Source organism: Zonotrichia albicollis, chromosome 1 (genome assembly GCF_047830755.1).
Source record: "Zonotrichia albicollis isolate bZonAlb1 chromosome 1, bZonAlb1.hap1, whole genome shotgun sequence".
Lineage (NCBI taxonomy): Eukaryota > Metazoa > Chordata > Aves > Passeriformes > Passerellidae > Zonotrichia > Zonotrichia albicollis.
Window position 1 is genome coordinate 28,396,806 of NC_133819.1, and position 23,516 is coordinate 28,420,321.

At 36.1% G+C, this 23,516-nt stretch overlaps 1 long non-coding RNA gene across 1 annotated transcript; it reads left to right on the top strand.

The window, feature by feature from the left end:
* The first annotated feature begins 180 nt into the window (after window positions 1–180).
* Window positions 181–23,065, top strand: LOC113460442 (uncharacterized). Its single transcript, XR_012579384.1, has 6 exons — window positions 181–398; window positions 1,730–1,854; window positions 12,004–12,094; window positions 12,553–12,685; window positions 13,613–18,615; window positions 20,877–23,065. It is a non-coding gene; the product is annotated as an uncharacterized LOC113460442 (long non-coding RNA).
* The last annotated feature ends 451 nt before the right edge of the window (window positions 23,066–23,516 follow it).

A 23,516-nucleotide genomic window follows, 5' to 3' on the forward strand; every position in this document is an offset into this window, starting at 1 on the left:
GAATTCTATAGCAATTTTAGCCCCGCTGGAGCATGGTAATGTCCCATGACATGAGAATATTGCTTAAATTTTTGTGCTATATTTTTACTGAAAATGTCAGTAGAAATATTTAGTGAGGTTTTAAAAAATTGTCTTTCTGTGTAAGCTAAACCCTCACAGTATTAGAATTGTCATGGCACTTCTACGAGCAAGTGTATTGCTTGCTAGGGGAAGAAACGGTGAATCTCCTGTTTCCATGGATAAATGTCTTTGTCTTTTCTTTAGTGATCCAGACTATATGAGACTGTGAGCATGGATATTCACCTTGTATGTCAATACCATGACTATTTTAAAATTAACTCCAAGGGAAGAGTGAACTACCTGATTGGTCAGAAAAAAGCAAACTACTTCTGTAACAGGTACTTAATATTCTCCTTGCAAAATTTTGCCTTTCTGGCCTTGGCCCCATCATGCATGTGATTATGTGGGTTGGAAATAAGGCAGCTTGGGCTTCCTAAAATACAGGGGGATGTGTGCATGAGTCTGTTCCCTGTATGTGCAGTGTTCCAGGTTCTTATCCCTCTCCTTTTTGTTCTTGTCCCCAGTCACTGCCTCCAGGGTACCAGCTCTCCTTATCCTGCTCCCATGGCAACAAGTCTCTGTTCCAGCAGTAGTGGCTCTGTCTCTTCATCTCCTCCCTCTGCAGCTACGTTCTGCAACTTAGAAGTAGCTTGATTTTCTGTCACTACTTTTCTTTCCTTTATTTATGAGGCCATGTGTGCTTGCTCCAAAACTTCTGCTGTGAATATACTGATTCTGTATGTGATGCTGCTTTAACCAAAGTGAATCCAGGCCTGTTTTCTTTCTTCTCCCAACCTACTCTGAGCTATTCTTTTCTATGTTTGGCTGTCTGAAAAAGGAAAGAATTACTATTATTTTAAACAATGTCCTCTCACTTATCCATGGCAGGAGCAGCATAAATTGAATTGAAACAGCAAACATTTTATAATGTAAATTAGATTAAGAAAGGTTAGAGTTGTATGTGATTCGAAAACAATCCAACTGCCACGACCATTTTTTTAGGCAGTTTGTGCACAGAAAAGATGTGAATTTTTGAAACAATCTGTTTGCATCAAATGAGAAAAAGATTTTAGAATAACCATTCCTGTTGATTTTTGGTTGGCTCCTTAATATGCTTTATAACACAAAATATTCTTGTTGGACCATGATTCTATCATGCAAACAACTCAGTAGCAGCTAACAGTTCCAAAATAAATATGCAGCCTTTTGAAATGCTGAAAGTACATGGGCCTAAAATTAAAAGAAATTTTTTTTTTTTTTAAATTTTAAAATTGAAGAAAAAAGGGGAGAGAGGATAACAGTTTAACATTAGGGAAGGGGTAAAGATCCAGTGTGGGAGTTATAAATCTCAGGGACATTGTAACAGAATCAATTGATAGATAACAGTAAATTTGTCAGTTGCTGACCTGTGATTATTTGGAATGAAACCAATATATCAGTGTGCATTACAATGAGTAGCAAGTTCTCCACTTTTATTTTACAAAGTGATTTCTGTTTGCTATAAATCACTTGATTTCTTTTTAAGAAGCTAAAGGTTTGGGGCCTGAAATCCTCCTTAAATCTTAGTGGGAAACACAGTATATTTAGCAATTGTCAGACTGCATTCCCATGTTGTGGTGGTATTGAAGAGCTTCTTTCTTCTAAAATAAAAATTATTGTGTTTTTTTAGGGGGAAGTGTTACTTTTGCATCTGTGTGAGTTGGGGTCCAGCTGTCTGGAAAGCAGCTCTGCAGAGAAGGACACCAGAGCTCTGGTGCACAGCACGTTGAAGGAGCCAAGTGTGCCCAGCCAAAGGTAAAGTCCATACTGGGCTGCAAGAGCATGGCCAGCAGGTCGTGGGAAGTGTTTATTCCCACTTTCATCTGCAGTGCCACAGTGTTGGGCTCCCCTCTGTAACAGAGGTACTGACAAATTGGAGCAAAGCCAGAGAAGGCTGCTGGCATAGACAGGAGCTGGAGTACATAACGCCCTGAAGGAATGTACTTATTTAAACCTCCAAAAAGAAAGCTAAAAGGTGATTAATTTTCTGTCTTTAAGTACATAATAGGTGATTATGGAGAAACACAGGTAGTCTTTTCTCCAAGATTCAGAATGAAGTGACAAAGGACAATGATAAAAATTGCATCATGAGACTTTGCAAGGGGACTTAAGGGAAAGAGCTTCACAATGAGAATGGTGAACAGGCTGTCAGGAAAGATTGTGGACTTTCAACAAAGTTTTCAAAATTCGACTGGAGTATGCCCTATTTAATCTGGTCTAGCTTCTGGGTTAGTCTTGATTTGGGCAGATGGTTGTACAAGATGACCTGCAGATCTCCCATCCAACAAAGATTATCTTATGATTCATGAGTCTATGAATACTGGTTCCCTTGGAAGATAAATCTGCGCTGTACTTTCAAGATACCCAGAATAGGAAATACTAAATAAAAATAGAGTAAAATTTGCACATTAAGACAGACTAGGGCAGAACTGTTTGATTCCAGCTCTTTGAGTAAGCCACTTAAATGATTTTAGGCTTGGGAAACAGTAGAGCATCTGTGAGCTTCAATTCTCCTCCAGTGAAATAGAATGCATAATAGTTCTTCACATTTTTTTTTTCTAAGAGTGATTCACCCTTATGCATCAAAGGTTTTTTAACAGACTGAGCCAAATCACTTGCTGATCAGAGATGCTATGGCACCACAGCCATTGTGCATCTGGTCAAAGTACATATTTGTTCACAACCATAAGCATCAAATACATGGGGGAAAAAAAAGAGCAAATAAATTATTCCAGAGTCCTTCTTCCTGGATACAGAAACCTGCTTCAGATATGTCTGTCACTCAAACAAGTATGTTAATAATTATGTCATATACACTCTGATAAGGGTTATAAACATAGGGGAACATCTTTTTCTCTCTCAATATTTTGAGAATTCCTGAATTAATGCCCCAGCATCTGGTCTACTCTAACAGAAAATGCTGTCTCCAGGTCCTTGCTTCCTCGTCCTGCCTGCTCTACTTCTTGGCTTTGTACTGAGATAGTGTAGGTGGTGTGTCAGTACTGTGTAAATGTTTTGTGGTTAAAAACCAAAGTGATTTGTGTTTATAAGCTTCAAATTGCCTTCCTGACAAAATATGCACAAGCTGAAAGCTTCTGCTCATGTAAAATTGTGATGGATTGCATTTTATTGGAACTTATGAATAGCTCTTTGAAACAATGAACCCTTTAAATGCCTTTAGAAATTATAGTAAGATAAAGGTATTGTTCTCCCTTCATCACCACTGTCAGAGAGTGACAAAAAAGGCCTGTTTTTCAAGACAGACACACACACAATGCACACTCAGTCCCATAGAGCCATCATCACACATTCAAATTTATAGAAGATGACAAATATAATGTTGAATTTTCTAAGTTGGTATTGGATGGATGCCTGATTTTCAGATATAAACTCTTTTGTAAGTACACAGAATACATGTCTATATCAGAATACAGACACTATAAATATATATACGTACAAAATATAGATATTGAACTTAAAACATTATAATCCAAAGACATGCAACGTCTATGAAAAATATTTCAATTTTTTTCACATTTAGCTGATTTAGTTAGTGTCCTAGAAGAAAAAAATCCCAGAGATGAATATATTTTCTCAGAACTTTGGTGTGTGAGAATTTATACAGATACACCTTCAGTTTTCACTTTGTGTTTATTTATACCCAACAAACGTCATTTTCATATTTCAAACATTTCTTTCAGGTGGAGGTTACTTGTTTTAGCATTCCCAAGTTAAAGGGAGTATAAAGCCAAGGGAATATATAGTAAAGAGTATGTCACTTCTTTCCATCAGATTCTGTCAAAATGGAAAACTTTGTGTTTCACATGTATGTATATTTAACAGGAAAACAGGGGAAAATAAGAGAGTTAAAACTGTTTGTGAAAGCTTGGGTTTTTTCTGGCTAGGAAGCTTTTAGTAGCAGTAGTTAAATGTCAAATATGATTACTCAAAACTGCTGCTGAACACTGAAAATAAAGTTGAGCATACTTGTGAAACAATTTCAGAAATTTAAAAAGTAGTAGTGCATAATTTATCAGTGTTAATAGCCTTAGGTGCATTTCTGAGGTAATTCACCTAAACAGTCAACAATTTATCACATCACAATACAGAAAATGTATTTTTAATTAATAAATAGACATTCTATTGCCTTTACAGCTACAAAAAAAAAAATCAATCCTTCCTTACCTTCTGCCTATAGTTTGGGTTCCTTTAATGGGTTTTAATGGGTTTTATTCTATGCTCCCTTAGCAAAGCTTATTCATTTGCTTCCTGGAAGACTTTCTGTATTTTGTGGCATAATCTCAGTGTCTATAGGGTATCTGCCTTATAACTTAAAGCATCATTCATTACTCCTGAAATGGCACTCTAGCCTACCTTGAAGTAATGAAGTTACTGTAATGTATTGCAGTTCTTGTTAACTGGCTGTCTGTGAAGTCCTTAGGTTTAAACTCTTTATTGGGAAAATAGGGTGTTTCCAGTATTTCTGAATGGTTAATGAAGTATTTCACTTGCATAGTCTCAAGACAGTTGGCAAAAGAGATCTTTATCTCTTACAGAGAAGTAAGTCAGAATTTCTAACAGAATACAAAAATTTGTTTATTGTCTTACCTTATTATTATCATTTTACAATTATTAAACTTCAGGAAAAGAAAAGTAAAAAGCACAAAAGAGTTCCAACAATGTAACAGTGTGGAAAAAAAATGAGGAATCAGGTCCAAACCAGTAACGAAATGTTTATAAAACCACTGAAATTTGTGATTTGTCTACCTGTAATGTTTTGTCAATTTATGTAACCTACAAAACAAAAGAATAATTAAATTGTATGTATTTATTTAAATATTTCCCAAACAACTCTCTCATGAGCCATGATATCTGATTTGCTCCTTGGGATAGTTTTTCATAGGCAGCACTGCTTAGGGGAATCTCAAGACAATCTTATAGTGTTTTCCAGGAAAGGAAAATGACTCTTTTATGTTTATGTAGAGGAAAATGACTCCTGATCCCTTATATGCTCTAATAATGTTAAGTACATAATAGTTGTAGCTGAATATCTGTTTTCCCCTTGTTACAGGACTGAATTCTGCCTCTACAGGAATGAATTAGACTTCACTTTATGAGAGAATACAAAACACCTGAATAATCTCTCCTCAAGGTTGTATGTATGCATACAGCTATTTAGACATAGGTGAATCCTCTTTAGAAAAGAACCAGTGTAAAAATAATTATTATAGATTTTTAAATCAATGTAGTTGTTTCAAAATGTGGGAGTCAGCATAAGCCCTCATGAAAACATAAAGCAGATAGAGGTTTTTTTGGAAAAACTGTGATATGACCATTAGACAACATGAATAAGACAAATTACAGATGCCTTTAATTAAAAGAAGAGAGATGAATACACAGAAATATGTAGAGGCAGAATGTCGTCAAACAAAATGTAACCTGAAATGCTAACACACAGAAAAATTCAGCTTCAAAATTCTTTTTTGTTTTCTGCTTCTTTTCTTAATAATTTCCACACCTAAAAGTGCAAAAACATATCTCAGGTATTAAGATTGTAATTCTCTTTCTTACTGCTCGCAGCTGTCCTTTCACTCTGTATTAAAACAAGGTGTCTGGATATTTACTATTTCTCTACACTCAAATCTCTACTTCTTTTATAGAGCTAACCCACTGAGCTCTGTAAAAACGCTAAACAAATTTACATGGACACCAGCTGTGATCCATACTCAAAAATTTATTCCAAGAACATAGAAATTTTAGAATTTAACTCACCCTTCCCAAGCCTAAACTGTTGCTATGGCAAGTCCTACATGTTATCTTACAAAGGCTGCCACACCTCAGATAAAGAGCCTTGTGTGTCACAGGTAGCATGTGTGAATAGAAGCCTGACTCAGAGATGGAAATCTTTCAGTTTCCACTTTTCTCTCTTTATCAATTATTCTCAGATTTTTGACACAAAATTTTCAAAAGTAATAGGATTTTTCACAAAGTTATTACAAAGTAGTAGCTTAAATACCCTGATTTTATCTCCAAATAGCAGTATATCAAGAATAAGAAAGATGGAAGCAAGTTTTTTGACAAATTTAATCATCAAAGTAGTGTTTTGTGGTTGGGCTTTTCTCTTCTGCTTCCTGCAACTTCCAAGTAATTCTAAAGAATAATGTAAAAGTGAGTCCAGTTGAGTAAAAGGGTAGTCATCCCAAGAAAACGGCCAAAGATCACCCTTTTTATGATTGCAAAACTGAAGTAGTTCCATTGCCAATTGCTGTGAAATTTCATCTTTGAGTGTTTATTTTGTTTTTGAGCATTACTAACTTTGAGCCTTCTCAGGTAAAATTAGCCGTTGCTAATGTTCTGATTGCAAAGAATGTTGAATCTAAATTTTTCTTATGTTAAAATCTTCATATCCCAGTCAAGACTTTTTACAAAAATCAAATTATTTCATTACTTTATCATCCACCTACATAAATATATACCTAAACCTTAAGGATCTGTGATGAAATAAAACAGTATTTTGTGAGATAACTTCCCACAACTTTGACTTAATTTTTGTTATAGACAAAACAAGTAGCTGCATAGGTCACTACTTCTAGTAGCTATAGCTAATATTCTGCATGGTGAAAAATGTCTTATGTATTTGTATCATCACAGATAGCTCACAGGATACCATCAAGGTGTTGATGCAAAACCTATTGTGTGACTTGTTCTTATACGTTTTTCTTAATGAGCCATATCCACTTTGAAGACAAAATTAGGTTACCATCAGACTAACATCATCTACAAAACATTGTAAAAAGGTTAAACTCTCTTAGATGGGGTTCCTGGATATTTATATGGAATTACAAATGCTCCTGTTAGAAGATTATCCTTGTACCCATAGATTAAGGCCACTGCATGAACACTCTTTTACAAATCAATATTAATTAAAAATTATTATGATCAGAGAACTAAACAAAGGGCCTATGCTACCAAAGAAAGGGTATGCCCCAGTGACAGATCACTGTTAAAACCTCTCATGCCATTGGGTGATATTTGCCATATGTCCAATGATTGATAGTAAGATTTAATGAGTTCTTACAAGCAATTAAATAATCAAGGGTTCCTGCTGTTACATGGCATAGCTTGATAGAACAGTGACAAATGAGAGAATATCTGCAACCTAATCAAAGGGACATATTTCCTTGGGAACAAAATAATATTATCCACCAGTGCAATCAAAGGACAAAAGAACACAGAGAGGACGCAACAGAATGAGATAAATTTTGTGCTCTTTTCATTATTCTGGCCATACAGTTTCCATTTATTGGATCCTATTAAATCAGAAAGACAATTAGGATACTTAAATATATTTCATTTGTCATAAACTGTTAGCTAGTGGGTACATATCCATATCCATATCCAGTCACCTTAGGTCTTCTTTCCCCATGAAACACTATCCTAGGTTATGGTTTCTGTCTTTTTATTTGTTATTTATTTCTATTGTGATTACTGAAGTCCTGTTTTAGTTTGGATTTTATTTTTGACTTTAACAAAAGGGATACAGCAAAAGACTGCGCTACATCAAATCTGTAAAACATTTTTGATAAATGAATTTTTCTAAACATTATATATTATCTATATGAACATTAGCTCCATTTTGGATGTAGAATGACATGATTTTAGTATTTCTTGTAATTTCTTTTATATATTTTTATATATTTTTAAGTTTCTTTTCACTAGAAACTCCAAGCTTTCCTTTTATTTCTGTCAAAAATAAATAAAAATATACCAAAACTAGACAAGTACTTTATAGCTAAAATTTTCATTAGAAAATGTAAGCATCAGACTATAGTTATTCTGTATTATATTTTAGCTAGCTAGCAGGTGACTGGGATAAAGGTTATTGAAATGCACCAGACAACGAAGAGAACAATGTGCCCCTACTAATCATTATGTTCCAGTATTTAACATGTGATCCATCTTTAGACTGTGTAACACCTTTCTATGACCTTTCTAAATATATACTGAGCTTTTTCCTGTTTTTTTCTGTGTTGGTGGCATGTGGGAAGGGTGATGAACTCCTCTGGAGCAGACTTACCACATGCCAGGTTGTTTCATTTCCATCACAATTTCCCAGAACCCATTTCTCAGACTAGAGCGTAAGAAGCAGCAACCTGTTGGGGATGATGCATGCGCGCTGCATAGAACAACCTCCAGTGGCTTTGGTAGCTATTATACAGGACATTCATGGAATCTCAGTCATGGAATCATTCACAGACAAAGAATGGTTTGGGTTGAAAGGGACTTTCAAAGGTCATCTAATTCAAGCCCCTGTAATGATCAGGGACATCATCTCATCCTTGTCTCCCACTTCTAATGGAATGTGCAAAACTGTCTTACTAACAAAGTGTTTTTTCTCTCTTTTCCCCAGCTTTTTCCTAATGTGAGATAAGCGCAAGCTGTAAAACCTTGGCATTTCCAAAAAATCCAGAATACCTGTTTTTTCCAGCCAGCTGTGTTTAACACTGAAGTAGCGCTGATTCTACTTTTTCCACAATCCAGTACATTTGTTTTGTTTTTCCATACACAAAGGGAAATTTTTTCAGAGTATGTATCATGTTTCAGACATTACTTATATTGCTTAATGTGCTAATGGAAGATGCTCAGATACTACACCAAAAAGTCAGTACATAGAACATATCAAATAGTTATAGAACCAAGTTAAAGAAATCAGCAAGCAAAATGCTTCTTAATTTTTCAATGATTTGAGTATATTTAGCTATAAATTCTCTTTTGTATGTCTTCTGAGCTAATAACAATTTTAAATAAAATCTACGATAAAGCCACATTTGATAAAATCATAATTCTTTGTTGGATTTCAGCTGTGGATGATTCTGCTGAAATCAGCAGTGATACATCATGAAAGTGAGATAAAGATGCTTAAACTAAGGAATGTTTTTAGATTAAGAAGATCCATTAGGTTTCTCTAAGTCTTAAAAATTACATTGTCCACCTCAAATTTTTGCCTTTAATTTTTGGTCAGCTCCAAATATGTCAGGTCAAGAATTGCTTAGATTAGTGGCTGAGGTGGTTTGGGGACTTGAGGAATCCTGCTGCTGCAGAACCACATGTGCACAATGGCTTTCATGAACCTGACAAGTGAAGCATCAATGTGGTTTAACATGGGGGTCTGTCAGATCACTGATCCATTGGATCACGTTAAGTCTGAATTTAGGTCTGAGCTTAATGGGATCTAGTGAAGATAAACGTAATGAATCCTACATGTAGTGAGTGGCAAGAGTCAACAACTCCTACTAAAATAACAACTTGGTTGTTCCAGAAAACAAACAAACTCTCAAGAATCGTGGAGCGATACCAAGTTTTTGGCAGCACTAAGGAGCACTCTCAATCAATATATTCACAAAAAGTACACACCTCATTATATTCTGTACAGATTGCAAAGCTAGCTATAATGTAAAAACAGGCAGACAGTCTGTCTCAATATTATTACAGGAAGGCTTGGTTAAATTAATAGCTTCTCATTGATTAAAAAATCTTGCATTTTACATGTTCTTAAGTTGGTTCCCACCATTACCTTTCAATAACAGAATACGAGTCTTTGGAGAAATGTGGTCATATTGAACTACTGTATTGAAATATGAAGGTAGGCAAAATAAGCTGTTTACTCTAACCTATTGTTGTTTCCTGTCATAAAGTTCTCCCCACCTGAAAGATAAAGACAATCCCATCAATGCACCCTAACTTTTGTTCTTTGTGAATTTTTATAGTATTCCTAGACTATTACAAATGTTGTTAGTTTGGAACAGTCATTGAGCATGACTCCACCAAACCATTCCAGTAACTACTGAAAGTGAGAAATATTTATGTACATGTAGCATTTGCTATTATACACAACTCTCAGCTTTTGATTCTTTGTAAATCTATAAATCTATAGTAAATGTAAATCTATAGTAAATCCAGCTAAAATAAAAACACTGGTTCTGATCTACTAAAATACTTTTGAAATCATCCTAAGAACTAATGCTATGATTCTTGATAGCACAGAGTACTTTGCTAGGCTGTGTTTTTCATACCAATCATATTAAGTATACTGCATCCAAAACTGTTTTGGGAGCTTCTACATAAACCTATTCAAATGTATTTTACTGACATGCAATGTTGGAAGACTTTTCTCAGTGCCACATGATCATCTAAACTGAATTGAAGTACCACAAACCCACAACATTTTTTTTTAAATATAAAGAAGTATTGTGATCTATTGCCCTTGTTCTTTTGTACTTCTTCAAACTTGTTCTGCTCCACTACCAATCTAATGGATCAGATGTTCTGCCAGTCAAACAGGAAAGGACACATCAGATGTCCAGCAATGCCCTGACATATTCAGACCTGAGTTTCATCATACTAAGACCTGAGTTTCAATAATGTTGCTTGTGTTAGTGTAATGCATATGTCTTCCTCTTTGTCAACAGAAACTCTAAACCAAGCAGCATGTCCTTGGATGCACAGTAAACAAATGGCAGCTGCCACATGTGCAATGTGACTAAGATATTGGGGTGTGAAAGGGAACAGATAAGGAGATTGACTTTATGGGGGCAGGACAGCTGTGTGATTTGCCTGCGTCAGACTTTGGTTTGTCACTCACAGTAGTGCTTTCAAACAAACATTTTCTACACTTTGTGGTTTACACCACTTTAGGGACTGATGACTGAACCAATTGAAGTGGCTGCCTAGAGGTATGGGATTATGTCTGGAATAGACAACAAGGTAGTAAAGTAATGCAGAAGCAGTGCTAGTTGCTCTTTGGGTTCTTTCTCTTAACAGTTCATGTAACTAGTCTTTGAAAGTGTTAACTTCAGCATCATCTAGATATGGTCTGTGCTTTTGCCAGTTGAGTTTTCACTACAAAATGTCTAGCAGATTACTGTCTCTTTAGAAAAATGTGAGTCCATATGCTAACTGATTTAACTTTGTTACCTTCCAACTCAGTTTTTCACAGAATCATGTCATTTTGTGAAACTCTCTATGGAAGCATTTTCTCCTCATATTGAGCCACTGTCCTGATTTTCTCTGCTGACCACAGTGGTGTGTGTGCAATCTGGCAGGGAGGCTTTTCCTTCCCATGAGGCTGAGTCCCTTCCAAGTCACAGGGGTCAAGCTGCATGTTTACCTCCAGATATTCATCTCGTTGGCTGTGTGCATGCTGACTCTTCCCTTTTTTTCCCTCTGTTTTCAAATTGTCAGAGTCCTGCAATACAATGAAAAAATGTTGCTTGGTTCTCAATGAATTCTGTGAAAGTACCAAAGGGAAAGAGTAAGCATCTATATTTGGAAAAAACACAAACTATTATTAGGCAGAGATTTTGGAAGTAGTTGTAATTTATCTGCTATCAGGAGCAATAGAAAACCATATGGATGATAAGAAACATAACCAGGGCAAGGTCCTTCCTGTGTCTGTTGACAGCTAATATGCACCAGGAGGGCAATGCCATATGTTTGCATGTACATTACCACAGGGGGCACTGACATATGTTCACACGTATGTCACCCCTCTGGCCTGCTGTCATGAGGCTGTTTCCAAAGGGGACTGCTCCCTTGAAAAACAGAAACAAAACCCAGAAGTGTGAGTCTCCTACATTCTCTTTGTCAGCCACTTTTCTAGGAATATCACTGTCATTTGATGAGCAATCAGAACAGGTGCATCAAAGCAACAAAGGCTTCTGTAACCCTCTCCTATATCTCTTCAAGGTATTTGAATGGCAAAGGAAGAAAATACAGACATCCCACTGGAAAGTCACACCTGCTGGAAAAGTCATACCTGCTGAAATACTAGAGCTGCTGTAAGTCCTGAGGAGCATGTGCTTCTCCCAAAATGTTTCATGGACTGTTCTTTCCGCTTCCTTACAGGTTGGACACATCCTCATATCATGTCAAAAGCAGTTCTTGGAAGGATAAAAAAAAGAGTTTGAGAGGAGTGGCAAAGCAAGAGAATAAAAAGGTGGTGTTCATGATACTGTCTCCTGAAGTTTTGGGGGGTTGGAGATAAACAGCACAATTAGATTATCCCGACCATTCCCCTGGCAGTGCAATATTATTCCTTGCAATGTAATTTCTAGTGTTTTGTTCATTCCATTTAGTACTAATCCAAGCAGATAGCCTTTCTGTTCTATCTCTTGGGAGACCATTTATGCCTCAATCCACTTATTCCACTATTAGGTAGATTTTCTGAAATTTGCAGTGTATTTTTCTCTTTTTTTAATTTCCTTCCTCTCTTTAATTATCTCTTTTGGTGCAAATATGGCTCATCTTTATATATTTGCATTCCCTCAGAGGTCATCAAGTCTGGCACACAGAACAGGAATGCAAACCTCAGTATGAAATCTGCTTTTAGGAAAGGGTAACCTGCAGGATATTTTGTTTGGTCTCTGTTACCTAACTATGTCTTATTTGGTTTAGGTGTATTCCAGTATGCTAGTAACTTGATTTGAATGCTACTAACTATACCAAGGGCTCTCCGTGAAAGTTTAAGTAGGACCATACAAAGCTTCTTCCTTGTTTTGTGAGAGCAATCCCATACAGGAGAAAAATGGTGAGTATCTTGCTCCAGACTGTGTGCTGTTTAAAGCCAAGTCTCACATTTCAGTATCTGATTGAGTTTATTTTCCTGCCTATAATTCAAAATTAATGAAACTATGCTTGTCTTGCACTTTTGTAAAGGTCTGGATGTTCTCTAGTCTTTCCTGTGACAAGACTATGATTTTGGCTTGCCTTTTTCCCTTTCTAGACATTTATCTACCTGTCCCCATCTTAGTGTTCTGAAAGCAGAATTACAGCAATTTCTCCTCCTTCAGTGCCTGGAAGCTTCTCTGACCTTTAGGCAGCTAAGTTTATAGTTCCAGAAAACCTCTCAGAAAAACTTAGCAGGAAGCTATGAAAGAAGTAGACAGCTGAGGCAAATCCAGGGCACCACCAGAGAGTGGTCTCTGGGAAAAGTAAAGGAGTGAAAAGACAATGTGCTAGGTGGAGACAGTCCTCCTGTCCCTGGGAGGAGCTGGGTCTGCTCAGGATGGAAATTTCTGGATTAGAGGATGTGGCAGGCAGGACAGAGTCACAGCACAGAGACAGGGTTCGCAGCTCAAGAAGAACCACTGAGAGGATCAACAGTGAAACAGCTCTGGCTTCAGAGATGGCACAAATTATAAGTGCCTGGGGATCAGAGGCTACTGTGCACTTTGTGGCAAATTCAAAAGGCCACCAAGTTGATGGAAACAGAGCTACAAAGAACTTTTCATTTAGGGACAAAGTAATCAAGAAGAGACTTTGGCAGAGATTTCTTTTTTAAGTTTTTGCTATTTCTGCCTTTCCTAGAAATCCCAAGTATTCAACTACTTAAAAAAGAAAAAAAAGAGAAAGAAAGGGAAAAAAAAGAAAAAAAACCCAAAGAGTATTCTCCTTTACATATAGAGAAAACAAAGATATTTGAAGTTGATATTTGATGCTTTTTGTTCTTCCCTAGGTATCTCACCATAAGAGAAAAGTCCTAAACTCCTACACAAAAAGTCCTAACTCCAGAGCTAATACCATTTCTTAATGAGGCCACACAAGGTAAGGAAATAAAATTTGAATCCAGTAATTATTTTTAATAATTTTTAAAATATATATGCCTTTTTTTCTCTTTTTGTGCAGTGTTATGGAAGAGTTGAAATGGGTGCTCCACTTTATTTAATTATCATGCTGTTATGATCAACTTACATATCCTAATAAAGTTATATGGGTTCTTCACTCTTTATAGAGAGGACAAACAATACAAATTTGGTATCCAAAATCTCGTCTCCTCATTAGCTTAAATGAAACAGCGTTTTATCTTACTTTTGGTTCACTCTCCTACATTTGGCTTTAGGCCATCAATACTAGACTTAATTCAAAATATCAACAAGGTTCCTGATTGGGCCATAGGATGAAAATTTCTCATACAAAATTAGTAAATACTTTCAAATCCAAATAAATTTGACAAAGCTGTAATTGCCTTCCTTATGGATAATATACAAGAGGAAGGCTGAACTTGAATACATTATTTATTCAAAGTAATTTGCTTTATCAAATAAAATAGGTTGGAAGTAGAGATCAGTAATTGGTAAAAGCAGGTGCTGGCTAAGGACATGAACCCTAAGGAAAGAAGAGAAACATACCCTTGTTCATGGGAATGATCATGAAGGAGTGCAAATTGGACAGGGGTAAACAGTTGGAGCAATGAAGATTTTCAGTGTTGTGGCCAAAGACAGTAATATAAAGAAACACAAAAATTGTTTAAATTTATTGACTTTATTTCAAGATTTGTTTAAACTTACAAGAAAAAAAAAGAGAAGAAGCCTAAGAAATCGTCGAAGAAGATGGTAGTCATAGTAGGAGTCATGCAAGATAATCATAATAGCAGTGTTTGTCTCCACACTAGTATTTTGAGATTTGAACTACAATATATGTAACTTGAGATTTATTCTTAAGATAACTTTGTTAGTTTACCTAAGACCTTTATACTCATGGAATATTGTTCCTTCTTTTGTGCTGAATATAGAATTGGTTGTGACTGTGATAATCAAGATATTCTACGAGTTCTTTCCTATCTGTACGACATATTTTTCTTTGAGTGCATGTATGTGCATCTCTAACAAATGGTAAAAGCATTTATTTTGTGAATACATGCTATCAGCAGAATATTGTAAAATATTATTTAAAAATATTATTTCTGTTTCTGCAGTACTTGTGCTTCCTACTTTTGTTTTAGTGGGTTTGAACTCCCATGGACAGAAGACAAAAGTATGATGTGACCTCTCTCATGTTTTGTTATTTGCATTGAATTCTGATTTAATCTTTAATTTTTACAATTCATTTTATCTCTTTCCTATTTTTGAAAGTTCAGTGAGAAGTAGACATTTTCCCTCCTGTATATGCCTATATAGAAAGCAAGTATTCATTTTTATCACCATGTCTCAAAAATTTTGGTTCATCTGGGGCTTGGCCAGAACTCTACAAACATCTCTCTTTTGCAAACAGGTTCTAGAGCACTTGGATGGGCTCAAATTTACACAGCATTTTACTACCTGTGCTCTATCTCAATGTTTTGCTCTTGCCTCTAGTGTCACAGCAGCAATAATCCTGTGGGCCTTGTGCTTGTTCCTGACAAATGAGCAGTCTCTTATTCACTTGACAAAAGAAATGAACTGTTTTGCTGTACTTCATTTCAGACACACAAATGTCTCGTGAGTCTATCTCCATGGAGATTGTGATACAACACAGCATCTGGAAATGCATTTTGAAAACTTATTCCTCTTTTTCCCCAGCACAATGAGCTATCCAGAATCTTGTGTGTTTTCTTAGCAGCATTCAACTGATCTCAAACCCCTTGAAACAAAGCTGGTGTCTTGGAAAAAATTCTCTATATGATAAGTTTGGGCTACCTTCTTATTCTTCCCAATATTTTCATCATCATTTAAATAAGCAGGAATACTCACAACTCTGGGATATACCAATGTTCTCTGCCGTTGTTCATAATTTTATATTTACTTAGTTTTTGAAAGTGTTCTCTTGTAAAGAGTGGTAATTAATTGACTGTCTTTTGGAGGGTAAGATTTCTTTGTTTGTCATGTTATGTCTTGATTAGGGAGGTCATTCTTCTTATGTTATTTCTTGCATCAAGGGAAAATGAATCAGTTTTAATGATGGAAATGGCAATTAGTGCTGCTGAGCTATAGTTTCACGTTTTGACAGAGCTCCTGAACTTAATAAATTATGGATCAGTAGAGGGGGAAGGAAGGTCTCAAAACTTGCCTGAGCAGCACATGAACTGGTAGCACACTACATTGCATCTCCATTCAATAAATGTCCATTTCAGTCTGGTTTTGCGGTCAAGTGTGAAGAAGAAACATCATCTGTAATTAATAACAGTTTTTAAAAATCCATATGAATGCATGCCAGCACAAGAAATGAAACAGAGAGAAAAAATGGCTTGGAAATGAGAATAACAAGTGCTTCAGAATAATGGTGAAAACTCAGACAACCAGTCTGTGGGGTGAACAGAAGCCTCCAACACTAAGCTTTGTGGGAAACATCTGAGCTACAGGCCTTTTTAGAACCATGTTGGACTCCATAGAGATAAAAAATGTATCATCACACAGGTTATTCCACTGTGTCAGGTAAGGCGCATGTTGCTTCCTCCATGTATCTGTGCATTTTTCCCACCAAGACTGTGAATACTCAAACATTTGTGGTTGAAAAAAAATACAAAAATCTGTTCTACAGTGTGTTCATGAGGGCAATATTTATTTTCACCTATACCCAAAGTATAACAAACACTGTCTAAATATTACTTATTTATTAGTACTGAATACTACTTTCTTAATAATAAAGCCAGGTAAATTTGCATGGCCACGTATTTAGACATGGATTTTTCTGGAAGAGGATCAGTAAAATATGGCTTCACAGAGGCTCTACAGAAACCCAAGAAAAATAATATATTAGTCAAAAGGATATATCTCTAACTTTAGAGCTTTATGGATCTATGTGTCCTTTTCCCTGTGGCTTCTTTGCTGCTTCTCTTTTCCAAGTTTACTGTATAAAAAAATTACACAAAGGCAGGGTATAGCTCAACTTGGGCACTGAATTTATCATATGAATTAATAATTAGCATGCTCACTGGCATAATGTTGGCATGGTATGGTTTGCAGAGTGAGTTCCCATCTGAGGAGTCTGCCCTCAGCAGACAGGCTGAGCACAGCCCCCTGCTCCAGAGAGCAAGGAGCAAAGCTGGCCTCAGTCACGGCTTTCTCCCAGTGTTCACACTGCAACACAGGTAACCTTTATAGCCTCCATTCCTGAGATATCTCATGGATTGAGAATATCTTCTCTCCACTCTCTCTGAAGTCCTCTGGATTAGGGGGAAAATGTGTTATCCCCACTTCAGCAGAGAGGAGGGAAGCACAGAACTCCTGAGTGACAGCGAAAGAAATCCCCTCACAGAGGTGAAGCTTCGAAACCTGGGAACTTTCATATGATTTTCTGATTCTGTCATTGATGTTGGCTAGTAAATCAGAATTTGACATCACAAAGAAAAGTTTGATTTGGAAGCCTACTAAGAAATAAAAATCAGGCTTAGCGCTTTCATTTACTCAAGACTAACATTCATATTTCTGAATTCAGTGTAGACAATGATCTTTATACTGACATATAATGTTGAAAACCCAAATTCAAATAATTTAGAATAATTTTGAAAACTGAAAATTCAGTTGCTGCTCTCCCAAGCACCAAGTGGACATCTGAGATGCCACCTGATTGGTGGTAAGAGAGATGTTGCTAATCAACCAGTCCCCATCATCCAAACTCTTATTCAATCACACAATTTGATCATCAGTTTTTTATTAAAAAATTACTCTAAGTATCTTGGTCATTGTCTTTGCTGCGTTATAACAGCAACACTTATTTCAGTTTTAAGATTTTCTATTGAATTCAATGGTGTTCTAAATCAACTCACTCTTTATGAAAATCCAAGTGAGCCAGCAAAGTAGTACCTGACGGGGCTTGAAATGTAGGGGTTTTTTTTCAGACTCAGGCTTTCTAAAAGGAGTGAGCTGTTTTGCATGTACATTTTGATAAACTGCTGTCCAAAAGTTATCCCAAGAAGTTGCAGTTATCTTGTTTTTATTTGCTTGTTCATTTTTTTTTATGATACACACATATTAGACTGCCACAGCATAGTATGAATATTGCTCTCTTCACAATGAGGACATGGTCTCACTGTACTGGGTCTGGGGATTTTTTGCATGACTTCACTAGTAACACATTATTTCAGGTCACATTTTATCAGCTAGCTCAACAAGAATGCCAGTGACTTTCACCTTGTTCCAGCTCCCTGTAAACATAGTAATTGCCAAAATTATATTGTCTTTTATTTACTTAACAAGCAGTACTTTTCAAAATAAATAGTCTGCCATGAGCAAACACAAATGCTAGCAGTAGTCATAAGTCTTCCATGCTTTCAAACACAGCTTCTAGCATTTTAAAAGCAGACTGAGAAAACACTGGTGTGAGGAAGAGGTGCTTCAGCCCACTGTCTTGCTTGAACTTTCCCCACAAATGTCCTGTTGCCATTATTCCGGGCATTGCTCCACCCACGGGTGACAGCAATAAGTACTTGCAAAGCACCAGTGGGGTTATCAGCCTGCCTAACCTTGTCAAAGTGTATCAGACTGTTTGGTTTGCAGAGGCACATTTTTCTTGCCATTACTCTGGTCCTTTTCTACCAGGGATGAATGGCCACAAGATGTTTCTAGGAGCAGGCAGAAAATATCTAAGGAGGCAATATGTGAGCTTCCTGTCAAGTGGACATTTGTATTTTTAACATCGTTTCTCTGCAAACATGTGTCATCACTTTTGTCTTTTACTCTGCTTAGGTCTTGGTCTTACACACACATTGGCGCTTCATACTGCCCAGCATCTGACTGAGTGCTTTCAGCTCAGGCCTCCTCTGTAAGTTAAGTTAGTGGGAACTTTCTGCATGATTTCAAAAGGTGTATGCTTGATGACTATCTAACCTAATATATGCTTGTGGTAGGATTTTCAGCACTACTTTGCAGAAGTTTTCTGTACAGGTATGAGACAATGGAAGATCTCTTATTTTAAAGCAATCTTTTTTTTTAATTAGGAAAGATTTCATCTTGCTTTACTATAAAATTAAGTGTAGTTATTATTTTTAAGTACCATTCTAATTTTAGAAGGTGATAATTTAGTATGTTAGACTGTCGTAATCTAGGGAACAGGCAGAATCCTCTCTGACAGAGTTCTAAACAATTGTACCTTCAAACCCTTAAAAGTTATGATATGCAGTTTTCCCATTTCCCTCTATCCCATCGAGCATATATTAGTCATTCTTAGTATAAACTATTGAAATTATTCAGCCAGTTCACAGTGTTGTTTTTAAAATGAAAAATGCTATGATCTTTTAATGTCTTCAGTGTTATAATATGTACTAAATTAGAAGAACCCTGATGCTCTGATAATTTACACCACAATGTGCTATTTAAAACTGGAAGCCCAGCAGGAGATTTTATTTTTATTAATTTAGTATAATTTTAAACATTACAAAAATAGCTGTCTCACAGCTTCCCTGCTGAGCCCTAGATTGTTGCCACAGCCTGTGCAATACTTTATCAGGAGAGTAACATCACTATAAATACTGCATAGTTGATTCTGGCTTCAACACAGAATACAAAAGGATGCGGAAGACTGAAGAAGAGACAAAGAAAAAACAGGGCTTGCTTTGTTTTACATTTTGTCTGCCTTTATTTTCCCCTGCTTGCTTCTAAAACTTCTTTTCTTACAGGTTTTTCTCTAAGGGTAGCTGTGAATTGGTAGTCAAGGCCAAAAGGCTGAAGATCCACATTGTAGTTAACTTCAGATGTATCACACAATGCTGCTGTAGGAAAATGAGTTTTACTCTACCCCCTTTGTCTATTGCCCTGCCATTCTTGTGGATTAAACATTAGTGGAATATTACTGTTCAAGTCTAACATGTATTATTAAGAGCAACCTCCTATGAATTGCAGCTTTCCAGTTTTATGTACACAACTGGCTCACATCTGCTCTCCTTTGTGTGTATTTAGTGAACTTACATCTGCCTGATAAAAAAGGCAACTGTCAGTTACCATATCCAATCTCTCAGCAGCACCAGGGATGTCAGATCCAGTAGGCATAACATCTTTTGGCCCTTTTATCATGCTTGTCACCTCTTTGAATGAGCTGAGTTGACCAAAAACTCTTGCCAGGAGTGCCACCTTCCAAGGAGCCTCTGCCCCTTCAGCAGCAGAGGAGTCTTGGCAATGAAGCAATATTTGCTGTGCAAAAGATGTGGTTTCAGGTACCAGCTGCACTTTTCATAAGGGAAAGCTGGGATGGACTGCTGGAGGGGAGAACAGACTGTGATTGAAAGTTATTTTAAAAAGATATGAGCTTCTAAATTAAAATTAATTGTGAAACTCTTCAGTGCCGATGTTATTTATATTTATTTACTGATCAGTATTACAGTTTATATTACAGAAATTTATAGAATAATTTAATTTATTAATTTTTTACCGGCTGGCTGTATCTTCTACCTGGTTTCCAGGTAATATTCTTAAAGTAAAATGCGAAAACTGAACAAAACTCTATTCCAAATGTTTACAATGTACCATTGCAACTCTGGTAAGGCAAAGCATATTTCACTGGCAGCAACTGATTTCCTTTTAAAACTCCTGTAGTTTTCACAAAAATTATGTGACTTGACAGTAGAAATGTGATTAGTGCATAGAAATGTGATTAGTCCCCCATTTGAACAAGAGGACCTTCTATTCAAAACAATTGGTGCTTAGATGTTATATGCCATATATATTTTGATTGAGTGACATGTAGGCAATTCAGCTGTGCCTCAGACAGGAGCTGCATGTTCACCTTTCTGGGGCAGAGAAGGAAGGCAACCTTCTTCCTTGATGAGCCACCAATTAACCCTAATTAAAGAAATATTTTTCTTTGAATAATATTATTACTGACTAAAAGTCCTCCTCGGCTAATTAACAGGCAATTGGCCACCCCACCTGTATGGACTGAGAGCTGCTCAGGTAAACATTTTCATCACTGAAATATTTGTTGTTAAAAATTCTTTCTCTGTCCCTTGTGCTGTGATGTTTACACCTGTGTACACACATACAGGAAATAACAATTCATTTGCAACTCTCTTCTTTTTCCACAACTGCCAGGAGAATGTGAGTGAGGTAAGTCATTCCAAGGATATTGGAAGAAATGAGGCATGAAATAAAAGCCTTCCTGCACTATCTGCTGATCCTCAGGAATGTAAGGCAACCTGCTGTATTAAAGAGAAGCATCCAGGCTATTAAGTAAGGCACTAGGACAGCGAGGAGTGAGTCCTGTGTGAGACACTCGTCTGAGATGATGACATCAATGTCCTCAGAACTATTGCTCCAAGTTCATGATTATGAGATCTGCAAGATGTCTCACATGTTATTCTTGTTCTTGGCAATGCCAGGGGACTTAAAAACAAGATTTTACATAATGCACTTTTCTTTTTTTAGACATTTTATGAACTGGGTGTACCCACTGACTGTGTTACAAATAACGTAGTATTGAGCAGCTTTCTGCTATTAATATTATTAGTCATACTAATTAAGTTAATCAAGCGAATCAATCCCAGCAGTGTTCCAGCTGTTTCATGAACAAAAGCTGAAGGACTCTGAATGGCTTGTACGGAGCAGTGTCCTGTAGAAAAAAGTGGGATTTTGCTACTTAAGTCTGGAATTTTCTTTTCACCTGGTGAAAGGTTCTTATCCGAATTAGTTCTGCTGTTAACTCAGTAGGCTTGCATGACAAGATGACTCAGAAAAACACTGCCACAGACCAGTAGTGGAGGAGATTTTGGGTTAGGAGGATTTGGAGGTCTTGCTCTGAGGACATTGAAACAGCCCTATAGAATGATAACTGTCCTGAAAGGAATATTGATATATAGGTATCATTGTCTTTCATTAAACTGCAATAGGAAAGATGACATTGCAATAGTGATTGGACCAGCATGATAAATTCAGGTTTAATATTGTCTTCATGTTGAACCAGAAATCTTCATCCTGTTAGTCCAGGTAGCACAAGTTCTTTATATTTCAGCAATAAGATCTATCATTGCACAGTTGTTCCAAAGTACATAGAAAATATGTGGTTTTGTAGTCTTTTTCTATTCATATCTCATCCATAATACTGCTACAGAAGCCAAAATATGAGAAGATTTCTGATTTGTCTCTCCAAGAACAAACCTACTGAAAAATAGATGTTTTGGTGTGGAGAGCCATGTACATGGATGTGGAAAAAAGCACATATAAACTTAATGTTTTTCTTGTGTTGTAAAATGGGGATTTTTACATCAGATTATGGACAGCAGGTTATGACTTCTGCTAAGAATACTACACATGTATGTACAGATTGTGAATTCTACATTTTTTTAAAACTTGAAATTAAATGTGTTGTCTGTGACAAACATTAGATTGCAATTCTCCAAGACCAGTTATCAATTCACTATATTTTCATGAAGAGTAAACATATAAAATAACTTCAAAGAATCATGATGTTTTTTGCCATAAATTATATTTTTAGTAAACTATACATAAATTACCTATTAGATTAAAGGTACATACATTTTGATCTATTCACATTTGCTTGAGCCACAGCTTGCCTAAGACCACAGGCATTACAAAAAAATATTCTAGATATGCTAAAAACTGCTTGAACCTTTTTCATTGTTTCTTAGTAAGGCACATACAGCTTTTTATTAAATTATTTTCTAAATGTTATTTTGTAAAGAAATTTAATAAAATTTACTACTCTGCAATCCATTGAGCACTTCCTAATTTAATTTTCGTATTCTGCATTTCCTGGGATTTACAATTAAAATCGTGATGAGCCAGACATTCAAAGTCTTACATGTGTGAGATTTTATTATTTTTTTTAAATAAAAAAATATCAACAAGATTTTGGTTTTGTAAAATATTTTCAAACAAAAACGTGCAAGTAAGTGAGGCCTTTTATACATAGATTATGAAGTTTTTACTAAGTTTCACAAACTTTTTTCTCTTCTTCTTACTTCTTTACCCACTCAACCCATTGGCAAAGTAGACTGCTTATGCCAATGCCAGATACAGTTAATAGAAAATAATAGCTCTGATGTTTTATACTCTCCGACATTGATCAAATAAAATTAAAAAATCCTATTCTCCAGAACAGACACTGTCATTAAAATTCTTGCAGATTTATTTACATAAAACTCAGCGTGTTTGTAACCAAGAATGAGCCATTGTGCTCAAGAGTTAGCTCATTTTACTACTATTTTATTATGCAAAGTTCTTGGAGATCCCTGCAGATCAATACCTTTTTTTCTTGTACAATAATAATGCCTTTATTTTTATTTTGCATTTAGGACACATTTTGAACCTTACAGAATATTGCCAAGTTTGCATTCATTTCTTCACCCATTTTCTGAAAGACTATGTGGTGTTGCACCACTAGCTCAGAAAAAGAAGCACTCCAAACACACCTTAGGGGTTCTGGGTCACCTAGACCTTCTTATGATCCTGCTAGGTGGAATAATTTATCCTGTCCTGAGCTTGGTGAGGATATTTTACCTAGTCTCTGAACTGAGTATGCACTAAAAGCACAAATGCAGTAATGTTTGCATTTACTCAGTTATTCAGCCAAAGTCACTCAGGACTCCAAGGAGCAACTTGCAGTTTTGAAATTGATGTTCAAACTTTCACCATTTTCATATACATAGAGCTCTTCTCAAAGTTTTGTAGTAATTTAAATTGAAATTATTTTGTATGGTTTGAAAGTAGCTTCTC